The sequence below is a fragment of the Drosophila kikkawai genome, chromosome 3L, assembly GCF_030179895.1.
Source record: "Drosophila kikkawai strain 14028-0561.14 chromosome 3L, DkikHiC1v2, whole genome shotgun sequence".
Lineage (NCBI taxonomy): Eukaryota > Metazoa > Arthropoda > Insecta > Diptera > Drosophilidae > Drosophila > Drosophila kikkawai.
Window position 1 is genome coordinate 12425463 of NC_091730.1, and position 16873 is coordinate 12442335.

The following is a 16873-nucleotide window of genomic DNA, read 5'->3' on the forward strand; positions in this document are numbered from 1 at the left end:
TGATTAAAAAGGGGGGAGAGAGAGCGTGTTACAAAAAAAAAAAAAGTGTCAAGTTCAGAAAAGCTCGCTCCATCAGCTGACTGAGCGCATTTCCTACTTATTTATAGATAAGCCAGCCAACCAAAGAGAGCAAAAGCAAACAAAACTACGAAAATTAAATCAAAAGAAAACGACCGATCGCCGCAACAACAACTTCTTATATCTCTTTCGCACTTGATATAGTTTTCGATTGGCTTGGCTTTCGGTTTAGCACGTGCCCCACCACAAGGGGATGTAGCTCAGATGGTAGAGCGCTCGCTTAGCATGTGAGAGGTACGGGGATCGATACCCCGCATCTCCAGGAGATAACTTTTTATATCTTTTTTACTTGTTTGCTATTTTTCTTTCTTAATTGTTTTGATAAATGTAGATAATTTATTAAAACTATTTCCTAACAAAACATTATCTTTACTTTGTGTAATCTAAGACTTTCTTGATTTGCTATTTATGGTCATGAAGTCGTTCTGTTTATTAGCTAAATAAAATGTTTCTTTTATTTACAAGTTATATTTAAAGAAGTATCCATTGATTTTCCCTATTCATTTTTAAAGCCTTTCCCATCATTATGTGCAGACAACTGAAATTGTACTTTTTCTGTGAAATCTGAAAAAAACGCAGTTCAGTTGAGGGTTCTCAGTTTTCCCAGCACTTGAGTCAAGGACAAAAGGCCTTAAAATGGACGCACTGCAGCATTAAAAATAAGAAAGAGAAAAAATAAATTGAACTGGGGGAAAAAAATGTAAAGATAAAAAGCGCTGGAAAAAGGCAACGGAAAAAGAGAAATCACGAATGCGTCATAAAAACTTTGCACATCAATGCGCCCAGCGAGGAAAAGGGCTATGGCAAAGGGGCGTGGCTGGCCAACAAAGTCCTGGGCAAAAAAATAAAATATATTTAAAAAAAACTCAATATACAGCAGGGGCTAATGAAATAAGACTTGCATCTATAGATGGGGTTTTAAGGCAAGTATAAAATTTAAGAAGTGATATTTCAAGTATTGTTTATCAAGGTAAAATCAAAAGTTTAAAAATTGTAAATGTTAATGGAAAGTAGAGCTCTTTTCAAAAAGTTCTCATAATCTTGGCCTAGATATTTTCATTTTTACAAGACCTATTAATTTCCCCGCAACTGTACAGTATGTTATATAAATAAAAAGAATTCGCTCCTGCTGTTTGGGCCAAGATGCGAAAGAAACCACTTGAAAATCCAGCAAAAAAGTGAGCAATGAGTGGAGACACAGTGAAGTGGATGGCGGGTTTGGAGCTACAAAGGGTAACTGACCAAATGGTTTGGGTCAGGCCCAAAGCGGGAGAACGTTTTTATTGCAACGTGCCAGCACGGTCCTGGTTCCACTCGCTATATGCGTGCTATATACCCGGCAGCCTCATTTGTTGATGGATTAGTCAAAGTGCAGCCACAGGGGGGGAAATGGGGGGCCAAAAAGGGTGGCTACAAAAAAAAATAAAGCGAAGCAAAAACCGAAGAGGAGGAGGAGGAGGAGCAGCAGCAGGAGCATTTCCTCATTTGCCTGTGGCAATGCAATTTTACTGCTGCAGTTTTGCGGCTCCTGCAGCGCACTTGCAATGGCAGCCAAGGAGCAAGAGCCAGAGCCAGAGAAAGGGAGAACGACCGAGAGCTGACTCTGCCTGCCCGGCCACATTTTTGCTGCTCATTTTGGCATCATTAAAGCCTTCAGTTACCGCATTTTTCCTCCTGCCTTTTTGTCTCCTTTTTGCCAGCACGCACACAGCACACAATTTTGATTGATGATTGAATGCAACAACGGCAGCAGCGCCAGCTCCAACATCTGATGAGCAACAGCTGCTTAATGATTGAGCGAAAGGCGCAAAAGGAAGCGAGCTTAAAATTGTGAAGGAATCATCTCCGGGAACTCTACTTGAAACTCATTATATACACACGTTCACTTTTATATACTATGTATATTGTCTTTGGTAATAATCAGAATTTAAACACAAGCCAAGTCATTGTCTAAAAGTTTTTAAACAAAGTGACTCAAGTGAGCTAAAAAAGTTGATAAAATATGTGATAAAAAAAAACTATGATAACTTCTGCCTTGAAATCAGTTTATATATTTGTGTAACACACTTTAAGACTTGACTTTAAACTAATGTATAAATTAGCTAATTCCTTTAGCTAGTATGTTACTGATTACAATCACTGCCCACTCTTAAGCTGGCCAAAATTAAACAAGGTCTTCATTTAAAATTTCCTAAGAAATATGTATTTTAATCCACATTCCGGGGGCGCAACCCACGCATTTGCAGCTTCTGTTTTATAGGTATTTTTATTTTATTTCCGTCCGTTGCCGTTGGGTATGTTTTGATGTAATTTTTCTGGGGAAAATATTTTGATTTTTATGTTTGCTTCAAGTGAATTTCATTGTTTTTAGCAGGCCTTTGACCGAAGGGAAATTTATTATTTGCAAAGGCAGCACAAATATTTGAATATTTTATTTAGCAGTGCGTTTTACTTACACTCAACGTAAATTAAATGAAATGCAGCATATTGGCAGATTTCATTTAAAATGGTCATCGATTTATTCAATATTCGTGCAAGCTCTGGTTTTTGTTTATTTTAGAAGGATGTTCACTTTAACAATAGCTTTGATTTGATGTGTTTTCTTTATATATAACTCATCCGCCCAGTGGGCAGGATTTAAACTCATCTCTTCGTGGCCCCGCAGCTCTTTTTGAAATTGAATTCCCCTTCGGGGATTTATCCTTTCTGACATTTATCGCTGACATTAATTACTTCGGATGCCTGCTTGGCTTAACGCATATTTATTTCAATTTCTCTTTGGCAATTCCCCTATATTTGACATACAATTTGAATGCATATTTAATGTTAATTCATACTTGCTTATTTGTATATTTATTTGACTTTAAATGAACACGTTTCTGCATTTAATTTCTGAACTGCATTGCTGGTCTTTTGGTTCGAAGTTCGAACATTTTGTGTGGAAATTTTTGTGTAACTTTTCTTTCTGGTTTTCCTTTAACAATTTTTCGACATTTTAACAACTAAATTGTTGCCTTTTGTGGTTGTTGCTGTTGTTATTGTTTGGCAACAGAAAAATGTGGTAATCGGTTCAGTCTAAAAGCAATTTGGCAACTACATTTCTCATTGCTAACGACTCACAAGCGATTTAAATATTTAATTAAAACATCTTTGGATGCGAGTGGGTTCCTCGGGCTTGTGAACAAAATCTGTATTAGCATATGTTTCGGGCAAACATTTTGTTCGACAAATGTATACTATTTCTGCCCACCCAAAGTCCGGCTTGATTAATCACCCCTTTGGGTGTGATATGGGTCTGAGTCTGAGTCAGCTCAACTTGCACAGCTGACGCAATATTATTACCGCATTCAATTTGGCCTTTTCAGCGGTTCAAAGTTGAACACAAAGATTTTAGATAAAGTTTTTTGAGCTGCAGTAAGCTTCAGGAAGCTTGTATTACATTTTCTTCACCGAAATATTTAAATTTTTAATCATTAATAAGCTAGAAAAGACAGCTTGAGATTTTCCTGTTTCTCTCCATTTGGGTTTCTCACATAAATTCCAATCAAAACTGGCTGCCTAGCTGTCCCCCATCAGATATTCAGTACCATGAGCTCATCGAGGAGGCGCCTCGATAATTTATCAGTAAATCAATAATGGCGAATTCAAAATAAACTTGCTCTGTTATCTCCCTCAACCATTTAAGTGCCATCAATTTTTGCCAAACTTTTGTGTCGTTTTAATCTCTGCAGAAACTAATGCGTGTGTAAAAAATGGATAGATAAACGTAGATAGATGGACTAAGAAGATGTTAAGGGGACAGTTGAATATTTTCCCACAACAAAAAACTGGAAAATAATGTGACAAAATCGGCAGAAAAGAAGAAGGGGCAGGCACAAAACATGTTTAAAAATGCATAAATTAAGGAGGAAAAAAATACAATGAAAAAGCGGCAGCAAAGCCAAATGCAAATCAGCTTTGAGGCCAAACGCGAAAAAAGGAGGGCAGCAATGGGAGCGAGTGGGCGTGTTAATTACACACTGTGGGACACAGTGGTGCCAAGAAGAATTCGCACAAGGGAATTGCTTACGTAGAAATAATGAGAAGAAACTTATTAATTTTTAAGTAATGGTTTAAGTAGAACCATAAAACGTTTATTATTACTTAATTCGAATTATTTTCAACTTCTAAAAGAGAATTTTTGAACCATTAAGTTCAAAAATAAAATCATTTAATTTCTAAATGGTTCGAAAAATCCTGTAAATAAACTTGTAAAGCCTTGTACTCGTTTAGAAAATTGAAAAAATCAGCAAACATGTGTTTTTATATGTTTACATTTGTATTGCCAATATTTAATAGCATTTTTGTGGTTCGCATCAAATAGTTTTAGCCAAAACCCAGTGTAAATTTGCATGAAAAAAAGTCAAGAACAGAAATCAGCAAAGCCCTAGGAATTTCGTATTGTTTTTTCCAAATCCAGTTCACACACAAACACACACGCACACACCTGTTCAAAGCCAGTGCGTGTGTGTATATTTGGAAATGCATTGACAAGCGGAAATGTAAAGCAAAACACAAAATGCAAATGCGAAAAAAATAAAACCAAAGGCAAACAGCTGATGATGACGATTCAAAAAAGCAACAACAACAGCAACGAGCTACAAGCAGCGCTGCCAGCGCCGCCCCTGCCGAAGCGCGTCGCATTGCTTTTGTGTGGTTTAATGACCTTGCCCAAGTTGTCGCCACCCTTCTCGCTCGCACTCGCTGGCCGCGTTGTGGGGACTTTGGTATTTGCTCCCCTGCCAAGCTGACGCCATGTGGTCGCTAATGCGGGAGCGAGACGGGGCTAGGGAGTGGGGCAACGGGTGGAGAGGGAGAATCAAAAAGAGAGAGAGGATGAGACAGTGCGCGTTCGTGCCTAATTTTAATTTTATGCACTCTTCTCGTACGCCTCACATTCCCCAAGCGCCCCCTGTATACGCCCTTTCTCCCACTGCCGCTTTATTGGCAGAAAACAGCGAATTTTATTTTTAAACTATTAAAAATTGCTTCGACAAGAGAATTGTGTCAAGTGTAAATTGAATACTTTGTTGGCGGCACCTTCACCCCTTCTCTTAAAGGTATTCTTAATTTAAAGAGATGGTGAAATGATAAAAAAAAGTGAAATCATTACTGGTGAAATCATAAATTTGTTAAATAAATAAAGAATTTATATTGACATTCTTGTAAAAAGAGAAATGTTGAACAACTTAGGGAATTTTAAATAAGTGAGTTCTACAATAAATTTATACGACTCAATAATATTTACAAACTCAAATTAATTAAATTAGATTCCATCAAACCGTGTATAATAATAATAAGATAATATCATTAAAAAAAAAATTAAGCAAATAAAATATAATAAAAACTTGGCATGTGGGCGTGTACATGTTGACTCTACTCATCATACGTTTCATGATTTTCTTTTTTTATAGAAATGCATAAAATTCCCATCAAATTCGGTCCATAAAAATGGGCTAATATAAAGATCGTTAAAGCATCGCATCGAAATTCGCATCTTGCCCATAAACAAAAGCACGACGAACTTGCCATGTTATTAGAAATATATATATATGTTTTTGGCATTATGTCTATTTAAAACAGTCACAATTTATGGCCTCACGCACAAAGTCAATGACATGTGAGGGGGTGTTATCTTTGAGGGTGGGACCCACCGCATGAAATGGAAAGGAAATGAAATGAAATGACACTGGTGAAATGAATGAAAAGTGTGACGCAAGAAGTGGGATTCATTAGACGTCGACCTGGCAACAAATAAAATGGAGAGCAAGGTTGCCACTAATAATGATGTAAGAAAATAAGATTATGAGCTAAAGAATGGGTGAAAGATATGGCCAAAAAGATATGCAAACTAATGTTTAGCCACGAAAAGATTAAGAATCTTATATATATATTAAGATATGAAAAGAAAATGAAATGTTATAAATAGACAACTAGACCGGAAGCCCAAAATGTTAAGTATGTTTTTCTTTGAGTAATCTAACAAATAAATTATGTCTATAAATACAATAATGCCTTGGAAAATGTATAAAAAAGAACAGGCATTTATATTTATATTTAAATGTTAAGTTTACAAATCTATATGCATATATCCACATAAAAATATCTATATAAAAATAAATTTTGACTGAAAAATATATAAAACAACCTTGATGATGGAGGTCAATGATTGATTATAAAACTTTCAAGTTCAATGGTTTCTAGTCGACACAGTTCTTATCAATATATGTATTTTCATTAAAGCATTTCTTAAGTGCTTATCAAATTTAGTACTCTTGTGCAATTTCTTGAAGTATAAGGCAATAAAACCTAATCTTCATTATTATTCACCACATGCTGATGATCATGGCGTCTTTGGTTTATATTCTCCCTTTTTTTTTCTGTAAATATATTCCAGATTTTGTATTTTCCCTATCTTATCTAAGCGACCAAGTTACGTTTGTTTAATTCCCTTCCCAATCTGTTTCTGGGGCAAACAAACAATTGACTGACAGGCAGAGAATTACGTTTATTTGTCCAACGAATGCCTAGTGACTAATTTCATTTTGATTATTTTGTTTCAAGTGTGGATGAAGAACGTTCAGAGCAATGAACTTTGTTTTTTTTTCTCTATCATTTGGTCTTATCTCTAATAAAAATGGGGGAAAAACGTAAAACGAATCTAGAAAAGTGCTGCTAATGGCCTTTTTCTTTTAGGAGGCGGGGTGTCAATGCGAGGTTGGGGATTTGGATGAATTGATCCGTTGGAACCCACGCGAAGTCATAAATCAGCGGAAAATCAAACGAATGGAACAAAGAAGTCCATCAATGATCATATAAAAGAAAACTTCACTTAGGGGGTCTCTAAAAGCCAAGCTGTGGGAATTCTTTTTGGGGAACAAACAAATTATATGTGATGGTTAATTTGGGAAAATGTTTCTCAATTTGGGAGTGCCTAAAAAAAGTATATTTCTTTATTGAAATACAACATTTAAATTGTTTTATTGAATATATTTTATATTTCAAACAACCTTGAAATGAAAAAATATTTGTTTTTAAATGTTCACTAGGTTATAGGGGCGTGGTCTCCCAACAACCAATAAAGCAGCAAAAATAAGCAGTTGCAGGCTTACAAAAAAAAAACTAAGAGCTACAAATGGCAACCTTGACAAAGGCAGCTGCATCAGAAATAACAAAAAAAGTGGGAAAAAAAAACCTCGCTAAATTACAGCGTCGACGTTGACAGAGTTCTTTTCTTTTGAGTTTTTGTCTTCTGTATTTCCCAGGGCGGCTTTTGTCACTTATTACTTTTTTCGTGTCTTTTTTGTACATTCTTTTTATTCTGCCATGATTTCTTTTGTTGTTGCCATCTGCACATAATAATCTCATGCCCAGCCATGACACAAAATGTACGTTTCTGTTTTTTTTTTTCTGGCTTTCTCTTGCATTCCCCAGATTTCTTGATATGTATTTCTTTTTATATACTTCAAGTTCAAAGTTTAAAATTTTTATTAATTTATTTACTTAGAGATCAAGAAAAGACTATATATAAAATAATATTTTTAAATTTGATATTTGATTACAATTACCCTACAAGAACATTAATTACAAGAAGGTTATTGGATTATTTCCCACCATTCCAATCAAAAATGTACCTCCTGCTGTTTTCATTCTCACACAAAATTATTTAAAAATTTACTCCTCCTACATGAGAAAACTCGTTCCAAGGAAACGGTTCAAATGAAATTTTCATGTCGAGCCCAAAAATAAACTTACCCCCGTCGACCAGTCAAAAACGAGACATACGAGAGGGTGAGTAACAAGTATTTTTTTTTTTTTTGCTTACCTGTAAAGAAAATAAAGAAGAGGAAAAATTAATCAATAAATATATATCTTTTATGGAGGCATACTAAAGTAGAGTTAAGTAGAGCCCGACAACAGCATTTTCACCATTTTATTTGGCAGCAAATCATTTTGCAAGTGTCATAAATAATTCCCCTACTCGATTGGAGTCGAGAGTCGAGAGAGCCGAGTGAGTTTTAAAGCGTATCTCTGAGACAGCGACAGACAAGTGCAGGTTGGTTAATAATTTATGCAACTATATTTCGATTTTCCTCCTTTTTTCTACACGCTCGCTTTTATGCTTGTAGTATGTTGGCAATAGCAGAAACAGGTTCTTTAAATATGAGACAGTTAAATGTTAATAAATATGAAAGATAAGGTTGTATGAGGAAAATGTTTTAGCAAAGAAAATAAGCCTCTGCCAGGCTCTGCCAGCACCATCAAAGTAAGAAATTAATGTAAGAGATTCAGAGGGGTTAAATTATATTTAGTCAAAGCTATTTTTATTACAGAAAATGTTTCCAATTACTTAAAACTGAGACTAAAATGATTATAAAATCTCTGTTCTATGTTTATAATTATACTATAATCAAAACACAATAGAATAAAATATTTTAAAATATTTACAAAATTTTATTTTTTACAAAACTCTATAAAAAATAAAACATTAACTTAGCACTTCAATTCCCTGACCATCAGCGTTGTTAAATTAAGAGTCCTCCTCGCCCACACAGAAACGCATTCGTGTGCCTCGTTTGCGAAAAATCAATTAATTCACGAAGAGCATTCAAGTGACAGCTTACAAATAAAATGCATTTACCAAATCAAATTTGCAGCTACACATACACACATATGAGCCACCGAGTGAATTAAGAAATCGATAAAAGTACGGCCTGCCTGAATCATATCTCAGGAATTACGTTGATTAATTGTAAATGAGATGTTTGGAGATCAATGGACAATCATCAAATTGATTGCAATTTGCATGCTGAATGGCCCAACTAATTAAGCTTCGATTTTACTCAATTTGATTGGATTTCATTGGCGTGGCGGCGGTGGTGCAAAAGCAAACCCATTGAATGGGGGATTGACCCCGAACAAACATCAACATCACAACGGCGAGCAATCAAATTTATTGTTGTTGCCGACCGTTGATTAGTTTTGATTTGGTTATGTGAAAATTTCCCATGCCCAAAGCAATAAACTCTACGCAGATTTATTTTCCGCTTCTATGAAGTAAAAATTTAATATGGTTCAACTTTGAGTTTACTTATTCAATTTATTAAAAGGCAAGGTGAAACCTTTAATTGGGAAATTAAATCATTTAAATAATTAGATGTATTTTGCTTAATAAATATTACTTTAATATTAGTTAAAGATAATAACCGAGCTAAGAGCGAGCCAATTACTTTGAAAGACCAACTCAGCGCCGCCAAGCCGTGGATGATAAAAATGAAAAATGAAAGGAAAGAAATCTTAAAATTTGCGCAAGCTGAGTGCCCTGGGCGAGGCAAATCAAAAATAAATAAACAGACTGTTGAGAAGTTGGAAAAGCTGGAAAACTAGTATTCTGCACAGTTTCACCTGCTCTCGCCATTGCCATCTCTCCTCCCCCGTCCACCTCTTGTTGTTGATGATGAAAATGTTTATTACATTTCCTGGCGTAACTATTCCAGACGCAAATGACACAAAAACTCTCTTGACAAACTTTGGTTCGCACAAAAAGGGAAATTAAAGGAAACGGATGTATGCCAAAAGGGTTGCTGGGTGAGAGGAGTAGGCGGTGGCAGGGAAGCACTGGATTACAAACAACAATTAGACGATAAGGAAACATAATTGTAGCTGGGGGCTACAGCAACTTCCTTGAGATAGTTACAAAGCGACAGAGAGCTCTCTTTGCAAATGAAAAGGAAATGAAGGATTTCATTAAAAGAAATGTGCGCACAAAATAAGCAAAAGTTGAAATCTCCAAAGGCTATAGGAAGTTAAATGAAAGCCTTTACTAATTCGTAAGGGTTTTCTTTAAAAGAAACTATTTGTTTTTCGAGTTTCACAAAAATTGAAGGCATAGAAACTGCAGTTCAAAGTTTACCGAGTTTACAGTAGTTTTCCATTAAGGTTTTCCTAGAAAATTGTCTCCAAAACGTGCTTGGAAGTAGCAAAGAATTTGTTCTCCAACAAATAACTCTATTCCCAACCCAAAGTTTTTCGACTTGCATGTACATAGGACAGGAAATCACCTGCTTAAGGTTTTTCTTTATTTCAACTTGTCAGTTTTTCCCATTGCTCGTCTCTCCTCTTTTTATTTCTTCTCTACTTTTTTCGTGGCCAAACCGCAAACGTGTTTGGCATTTAAAATCGATGCAAGAAAATGCAGCCCGGGGGGAAAACTCCGGGGGCAAAAGGATGGGTAAAATGTAGAAAAGAGTTGAGCAGTCGTCAGTCAACACAACTGACACGCAATAGTTATACCAAGAGTGAGGCAGACAGGAAGCACGGGGAGGGAGGAAATGGGCGGAAAATAGGGAAATTCAGGGGGTTCAGAGAGGAGCAACCAACTGAGACGCTTGTCTGCCTCCTTCGGTTGTTATTGTTAGCCATGTAATTAGGTTGTTGAACAGGCAGACGGTTTTTCTCCTTTTTTCTTTCCTTTTTTTTGTTTTTATTTTATTTTTGGTTACTCACATGTTGTACAATAATTGTGTAATTTCACTTCAAAACCATTTTGTTGTCTACCCCAACAGCATGTCTGCAAACATTTTCTTTTCAATTGAATAATTTTCATTTTCATTTTTGGTCCCCCACCTTCCTTTTTATTTAAACCGTCGAGTTATAAATGTGTGCAAGTATTTTGATAAATTCTTATTATAAAAGAGCACCCAAAAAAAATACAATTTAATGTGTGGCCTTAAATCAAATGAAAATTTTGGGCTCTGCGAAGGGAAAATGTGAAAAAGAACGACTAAGGAAGGAGACCAAAACATAAATTGCCTCGGCCACAGCAAATAAAACACATGTGGCCCCTGATAAGCGGGGAAAATGTTGAAGCGGCACAAGGGGAAGAGCCAGAGTCAGAGATATCAATGAGTTGCCTTTGGGGGCGACTCAACAGGGCGTATGCGTAATGTAATTTAAATCTGTACAACCATAAAAAGATTTCGCACTCAAACGAAAAAATGTATATGTATAAAAATAAATCAAATGAAATGAGAAACCAATGGAAAATATAATTTAAAGAGCCTAAAAATATATATATGTTCAGGGGGAAACATGTGCAGTAACAAGCAATTAATAAAGAAAAAAATGAGGTATTGTAACATTTAATATGCATTTCTGTTCATGTATGAAAATCAGAGATTCACTTTTATAATAAATGCAAAAATAATCTGCTGGGAACTAAAGGAAAAACAGTTTTATTCATTTTAATACCTTTAGAATATTCATTGAAAATTAAAGCTTATTTTAAATAATTTAATTCAATTAAAATGTTGCTAGTTTGTTTTAATGATATTCCATCAGAAGAAGTCCCATAAAGAGTCTCAAAGTATTATTTAATTACTTGTATTGACTGCTTAAAATAAATATTAATTTCCTAAGGCAACAAATAAACACACCTGAACGACCCCTTCAAATATTATCACACCTTAACTAAAGAAGGAGCCAAGTCTGGAGCCATTAAAAATACATATAGCCACAAATTAAAGAACAATAAAAACGGATGACCACAGGTCCGAAAGGGGGCGTGTCCGCAGGCAGAGGCCACAGGTGGCAGGGGGCACAGACTCCCGACTCCCAGACTCCGAGTTGAATAAACCCGACTAAAGTCAACAGCTAACCATAGAGAACTCGTTGGAGTTTCTTTTATATTTTCTTTTCGCTTCTTGTTGTTGTTGTTGTTGTTGTTGTGTTGGATCCGAATCGGACTGGCAACAGTTGGACTTGGACAGGCCTAAAGTTGATAACCTTGAGAGCATTTTCATGCGAAAGTTCAATGAATTTTTAGTTTCTACTTCCATTTGGCTAGCGAGAGGGAGCGAGAGAGCCAGTGAAACTCACATGTGACTTCAAGAAGTGGCCAGCAGGAAAGCGGCATGGCGGGGGAAAAGTGAAACAAAAACCAGACTAAACACTGTCGAATGATGCAGCACTAAACGGGGGCCTCCGAGGGGTAAAGGCGGCAGCAGAAGCAGCAGCAGCAGAAGCTGAGAACCAGTTCAGCAAATGGACTAAGAACAAGTAAGAGCGTTGCTCCGGGAATTCTTCAAGACGTTTAAAGTACCTTCACATAATAATAATAATATTCTTGGGATGCTTTGACAATTAGAAAAAGCAGTAAACTAATTTATTTCATGTATTTTAGTGAGATTTTTAGGTTTATTTTTGGTCATAAATTAGACCAAGGATTATTTGTCAATGTTGGTCACACTTTACCCACAGTGTGACCTTGCTGTCTAGACAAAGGATCTTAATTTTTAACAAAGAACTTTTTAAAACTCAACTGCATAAAGATTTCCCAAATATATCCGTCATTTCTAATATTACAGGGTATCAAGACTGCACGCAGGATAAGGCAAACGAAGGACTGAGGGGGGTAGCAGGGTATGAACGAGATGGGAAGGTGTGTGAAATCGATGCGTCGTCGACATCTTCGTGCCTCCTCCCGTCTCCATCTTCGTAAACCAACTCCTCTCCATCTTTGCCTGTCTTCGCTTTTAGTCGAAGCTCATGAAATGCGCAGGAAATCAATGATTCGCTTCGGTTTCGATTACACATACACACACACACATGCAGTCGCCCATTTGGAACACACACATGCAGATGATGAGTATTGGCAACATGTTGCCGCAACACGCACAGCATGTTGCTGAAAGCATTTGCAATAAATTAACTAAAATTATAGACAATTATTAAGCATTGATCAAGCGTATAACTTGAGCGATGATCGCTCTCTGATTTTTTCTTTCTCTTGCTATTTTTTCTTCGCTTTCGATCCCCCTTTTACATCATTTATTTGTTGGTGTAGTTGTTGTTGTTGGTGGTGTATTTGTTGTTGTTGTTGCATGCCTGCATTTTTTTTTTTTTTTTCCTCACTTGCATATTTATTGGGGCGTTTGTGCATTTTAATTAAGCGATTTGTCAATTGCACAGAGTCTTCTGCAAAGTTGAGAAATGCTTCAGGGAGTCCTCCATGGAGAAAGAGAATTATTGATTGCGATTGCCTGGGCAAAGGGAAAATTATATGGCAGAAGAATCTGAGCAAAGAGAAGAAGATACATGGACGGCGATGTTGGAAGGCGAAGGGCAATTAGTCAATCACAGGGTTGAATCAGGGGTTCAATCGGTTGAACGTAATTGAAATGGAAGACAAATTGATGTATTAAAGGGGATTGAAGCTCGAGGTGAAAATCAAATTATTATAAGATTGAAGAGCAGATCGTGTATTAGAATACAGATTATACTTTTGTAGATAAGATGTAATTTGATATAATATTGATTAAAATATTTTATATTGTAGCTTTTAGAAATTATGGAATACAAGACTTTATTAAGTACATAAAAGCTGAAATATCCAAGTTATGCTAGTTATATTAAGATAATTGCTTCAGTTATTAATTTGTATCTATTTTTTACTGCTGCTAATTATGCCAACATCCTTTCTTGGTCTCTGATTTTCTCCTCGTTTTGCCCTGAAAATTTTCCAATACCTTTAATATTCCCCATTCCTCCTTCCTGTTTTCAGTCGAGTTGTCTCCTCCTCCTTTCTCAAGTTCCTTCCCTCCTTTCTGATGTAATTTGAGAGTCGTGAAAGCCGCAGACATTATACATAATTTAATATGAATATTATAAGCTAACGCACAACAGAGCCAGGGCATGGGGGAATTCCCTTGCTCCTTTTGCTCTCTTAATGACAAAGCCGAGTGCTGCACTTCAACACTTTTAGTGGCAATTTACAGGAGCTGACCACAAAGAAGGGGGAGGAGGGGGGTTGAAGGTGAAGCATCGGAAGAGGACAAAGACGGCAACAATAATTGACCACAGCAAAAGTTCTTGTCTGATAATGACAACAACAGATGGGAAAGAAGCGAAAAAAAATACAGAGAAAAATTAGGGTTTATTTATTTTTAATGATTTTTAATACAGAAATTAAATTTATTTTTCATATTTCTTTTCAAATAATCGAATATCTTACTGGTTTCCATGTTATAATTATTACTTCTTCAGTAACTAATATATATATTTACAGTAATTACATATTTTTATTATATTTCGATTATAGTTTTTTTTCGGTGTAATCATAGAATATTTTGCATTTTCTACATCGACTTCTCATCGTTCACAACGCACCCCCTTTGTCAGCTCCCCCCTTTGGCTGCATGCAGATGATGTGAAGTGCAAATAATTATGACAAGCAGGCAAGCAGAGTGCAAGTGCGAGGGAGATGGCCACCAAACGGAAGCAGCTAAAGTAAAAAAAATAAAACGAAGAAAAATACCCACACTGATGGAAAAAAGGGAGGTGGAAATAAAAACACACAACAAATCTTCGCACACCTGCAAAATGACAACAACAAGCATTAAGATGGAGCGAGCAACGAGCGCAACACTTGAACTTTGGTGCAGCTGCTGCAGCGTAAAGAAGCAGAGGGGAGACCGAGATTAAGGATGCAGAGCGAAGAGGGGGAAGTGGGAGAAGGAGGGCGTTGGGGGCGTTGAGTCAGCAAAAGCCAAACAGATTCAACGGACACACCTCCAAGCAACAGCAAGCAGGAGCAGCAGCAGCTTACAGGGAAAATATTTCTATTTTAGGGTTACGAAGACTTTAATACCCTGTAAAACACAGTTTTTCATAGTATTTTTCATTAATATATTACTTATAAATAATTAAAAACTAATTTCAAATCATCATAACTCATTAAAAAGCTTCACCATCATAAGGAATCATTACTGTTTACTCTTCAAAATTATGCAAAAAAATAAGAACTAAAAATATATCTTTTTATCTTATATTTTATTTCCCATTCCAGGGTAATTGAAAAGTAGCATCTTTCTTATCCCTTACACTCCTCTAACCACCATAACGACGATTATGAAAGACAATCAGCTGGGCTGCCGCCGATGCTGATGTTGATGTGGCTATTGCCGGAGTTTGCTATTGTTGTTATGGCCATTGCTGCTTGGAGGTTTGTAGGGTAATTGACAAACGGCGGACCGACTTGGATAGCGCATGAACGGCTGAGGACTGAAGACAGAAGACTGGCTCCGTAGACTGAATTGCGTCCGTCTGGCTGCACTCGTCGCGAACAAAATGTGGCCAGTGGAGCAGCCAAGCGGCAAAACTGAATGCCTCAGTTATAGCTTCTGTTGCAAAAACAATAATAAAAACAAAAAAGAAAAGTTTGCACCACAAAAAATAAAAAAAATAGGGGGAAAAATAGGAAAATATAGTTACCTCCAGGGGTTAATGCGGTGTCTATCTGTTGGTGACCGCGCTTTTGCTCTGATTACTGATAAATGTGTTAAAGCAAAATGAAAGGGTCTCCCTGCTCGTTAGAGTGCAAATGGGTTTGTGGGGAAATGTGGTGGCCTAGGGGCAATTGCAGGGTTAACGTCATCAAAGTGAGCACAGTGTGGAAATGGAACATTCCTGGAGGGTCTCATAATGGAGGCAAAGAGGGAGCAATGTAGACAGGATGGTCAACCATATATTTTTAGTTCAAACTTTGTTGTTGGTGAATGCATAAAGCACATATTGTTTATGAAAATCCAAACATTATATAATTGTCAAAGAAAATATGTAAATACTTTATAAATTGGAACCAAAGTTCCCATTAAGAATCCTTGAAAATGCCTGCTATCCATTTACCCTGCAAGTAAAAAACATTCTTACACAACCTCACACATAAAAGACAAAAATACCCAAGCCAAGACCTCAAAAAGGATTTGCATTCACAGAAGTTTTGCTCACTGTTATCCATGTGCTGGCATCTCCTGTTTTATTTCTCTTCCAGCCTTCAGCTTGTTAAGCCGTAAGCAAATCCGTTTCTATTTATAGCCAAGAAGCACGTCAAGAAAAACGCTTTTCCTCTAGAACCCGACTGCATAACTGCGAAACTACGTCAAAAACTATTCCCAGCAAAGTCAGAGACAGAGCCAATAATGTAAAATCGCATAACACTTCAAAAACAGCAAACGCCCGAGGGGGGCACATCTATACATATGTATATATATAGGGGTCTATGGTGTCTGGGATAAAACTGGGAACTGGGAAACAAGAAACACAGATGAGACAACGACGCAGACTGAAGTTGAGCTGATGCTAGCCGCATAAGCCACTCAAAATGTTGGCATTGCCCGCGCTTCCATACAAAAGCCGAGCTGACACATCGAGAAATAGGGGTGTGAAGGGGTTTAGGCCATGGCTAAGCCAAGAAGGCTGAGAGACCGACAGTCTGCAGAGTTGTAGTTGTAGCTGCCAAGCATTGGGACAAAAAGGAAGTCACTTGATATAATGACACTTGTCGTTGCTTCGCTTTTCGTCTGGTCTGCGGTGTTGGTAAAGTTTTTCTGTAGTGTTGTTATTATTGGTGTTGTCTTTTCTGGTTGTAGTTATTGTTAGTGTAGTTGTTGGTGTAGTATTTTCCTGGTGTGGTTCTTGTTGGTGTAAATAGTTTAAATTTGTTGTTGTACTTACACCAATACGGTATATTTGTTGGTTTACTTGAAGTTGCTTTAGAATTCATTGGTGTACTTGAATGTATTTGTATTTATCTCTATGCTTGCCGTTGACAGGATGTATTGCGTGCAATGCTTCAAATTAAAATAGAAATAGGAAGGTGCAGACAGATGATTGCCGCTCCTTGAGGAACACTTAACTCTTCCAGTTTAATCTATGCATCTTTCATCAATCACTTTAATGAATAAATTATAGCAATCAA

General features: G+C 36.7%; 1 protein-coding gene and 1 non-coding gene across 3 annotated transcripts in view; one reads left to right on the forward strand and one right to left on the reverse strand.

Moving 5' to 3' along the window:
- Positions 1-16873, reverse strand: part of nmo (serine/threonine-protein kinase nemo) — a 76746-nt gene that overhangs the window by 28938 nt on the left and 30935 nt on the right. The window lies entirely within an intron of this gene.
- On the forward strand, positions 268-340 carry TRNAA-AGC (transfer RNA alanine (anticodon AGC)). Its single transcript has one exon. It is a non-coding gene; the product is annotated as a tRNA-Ala (tRNA).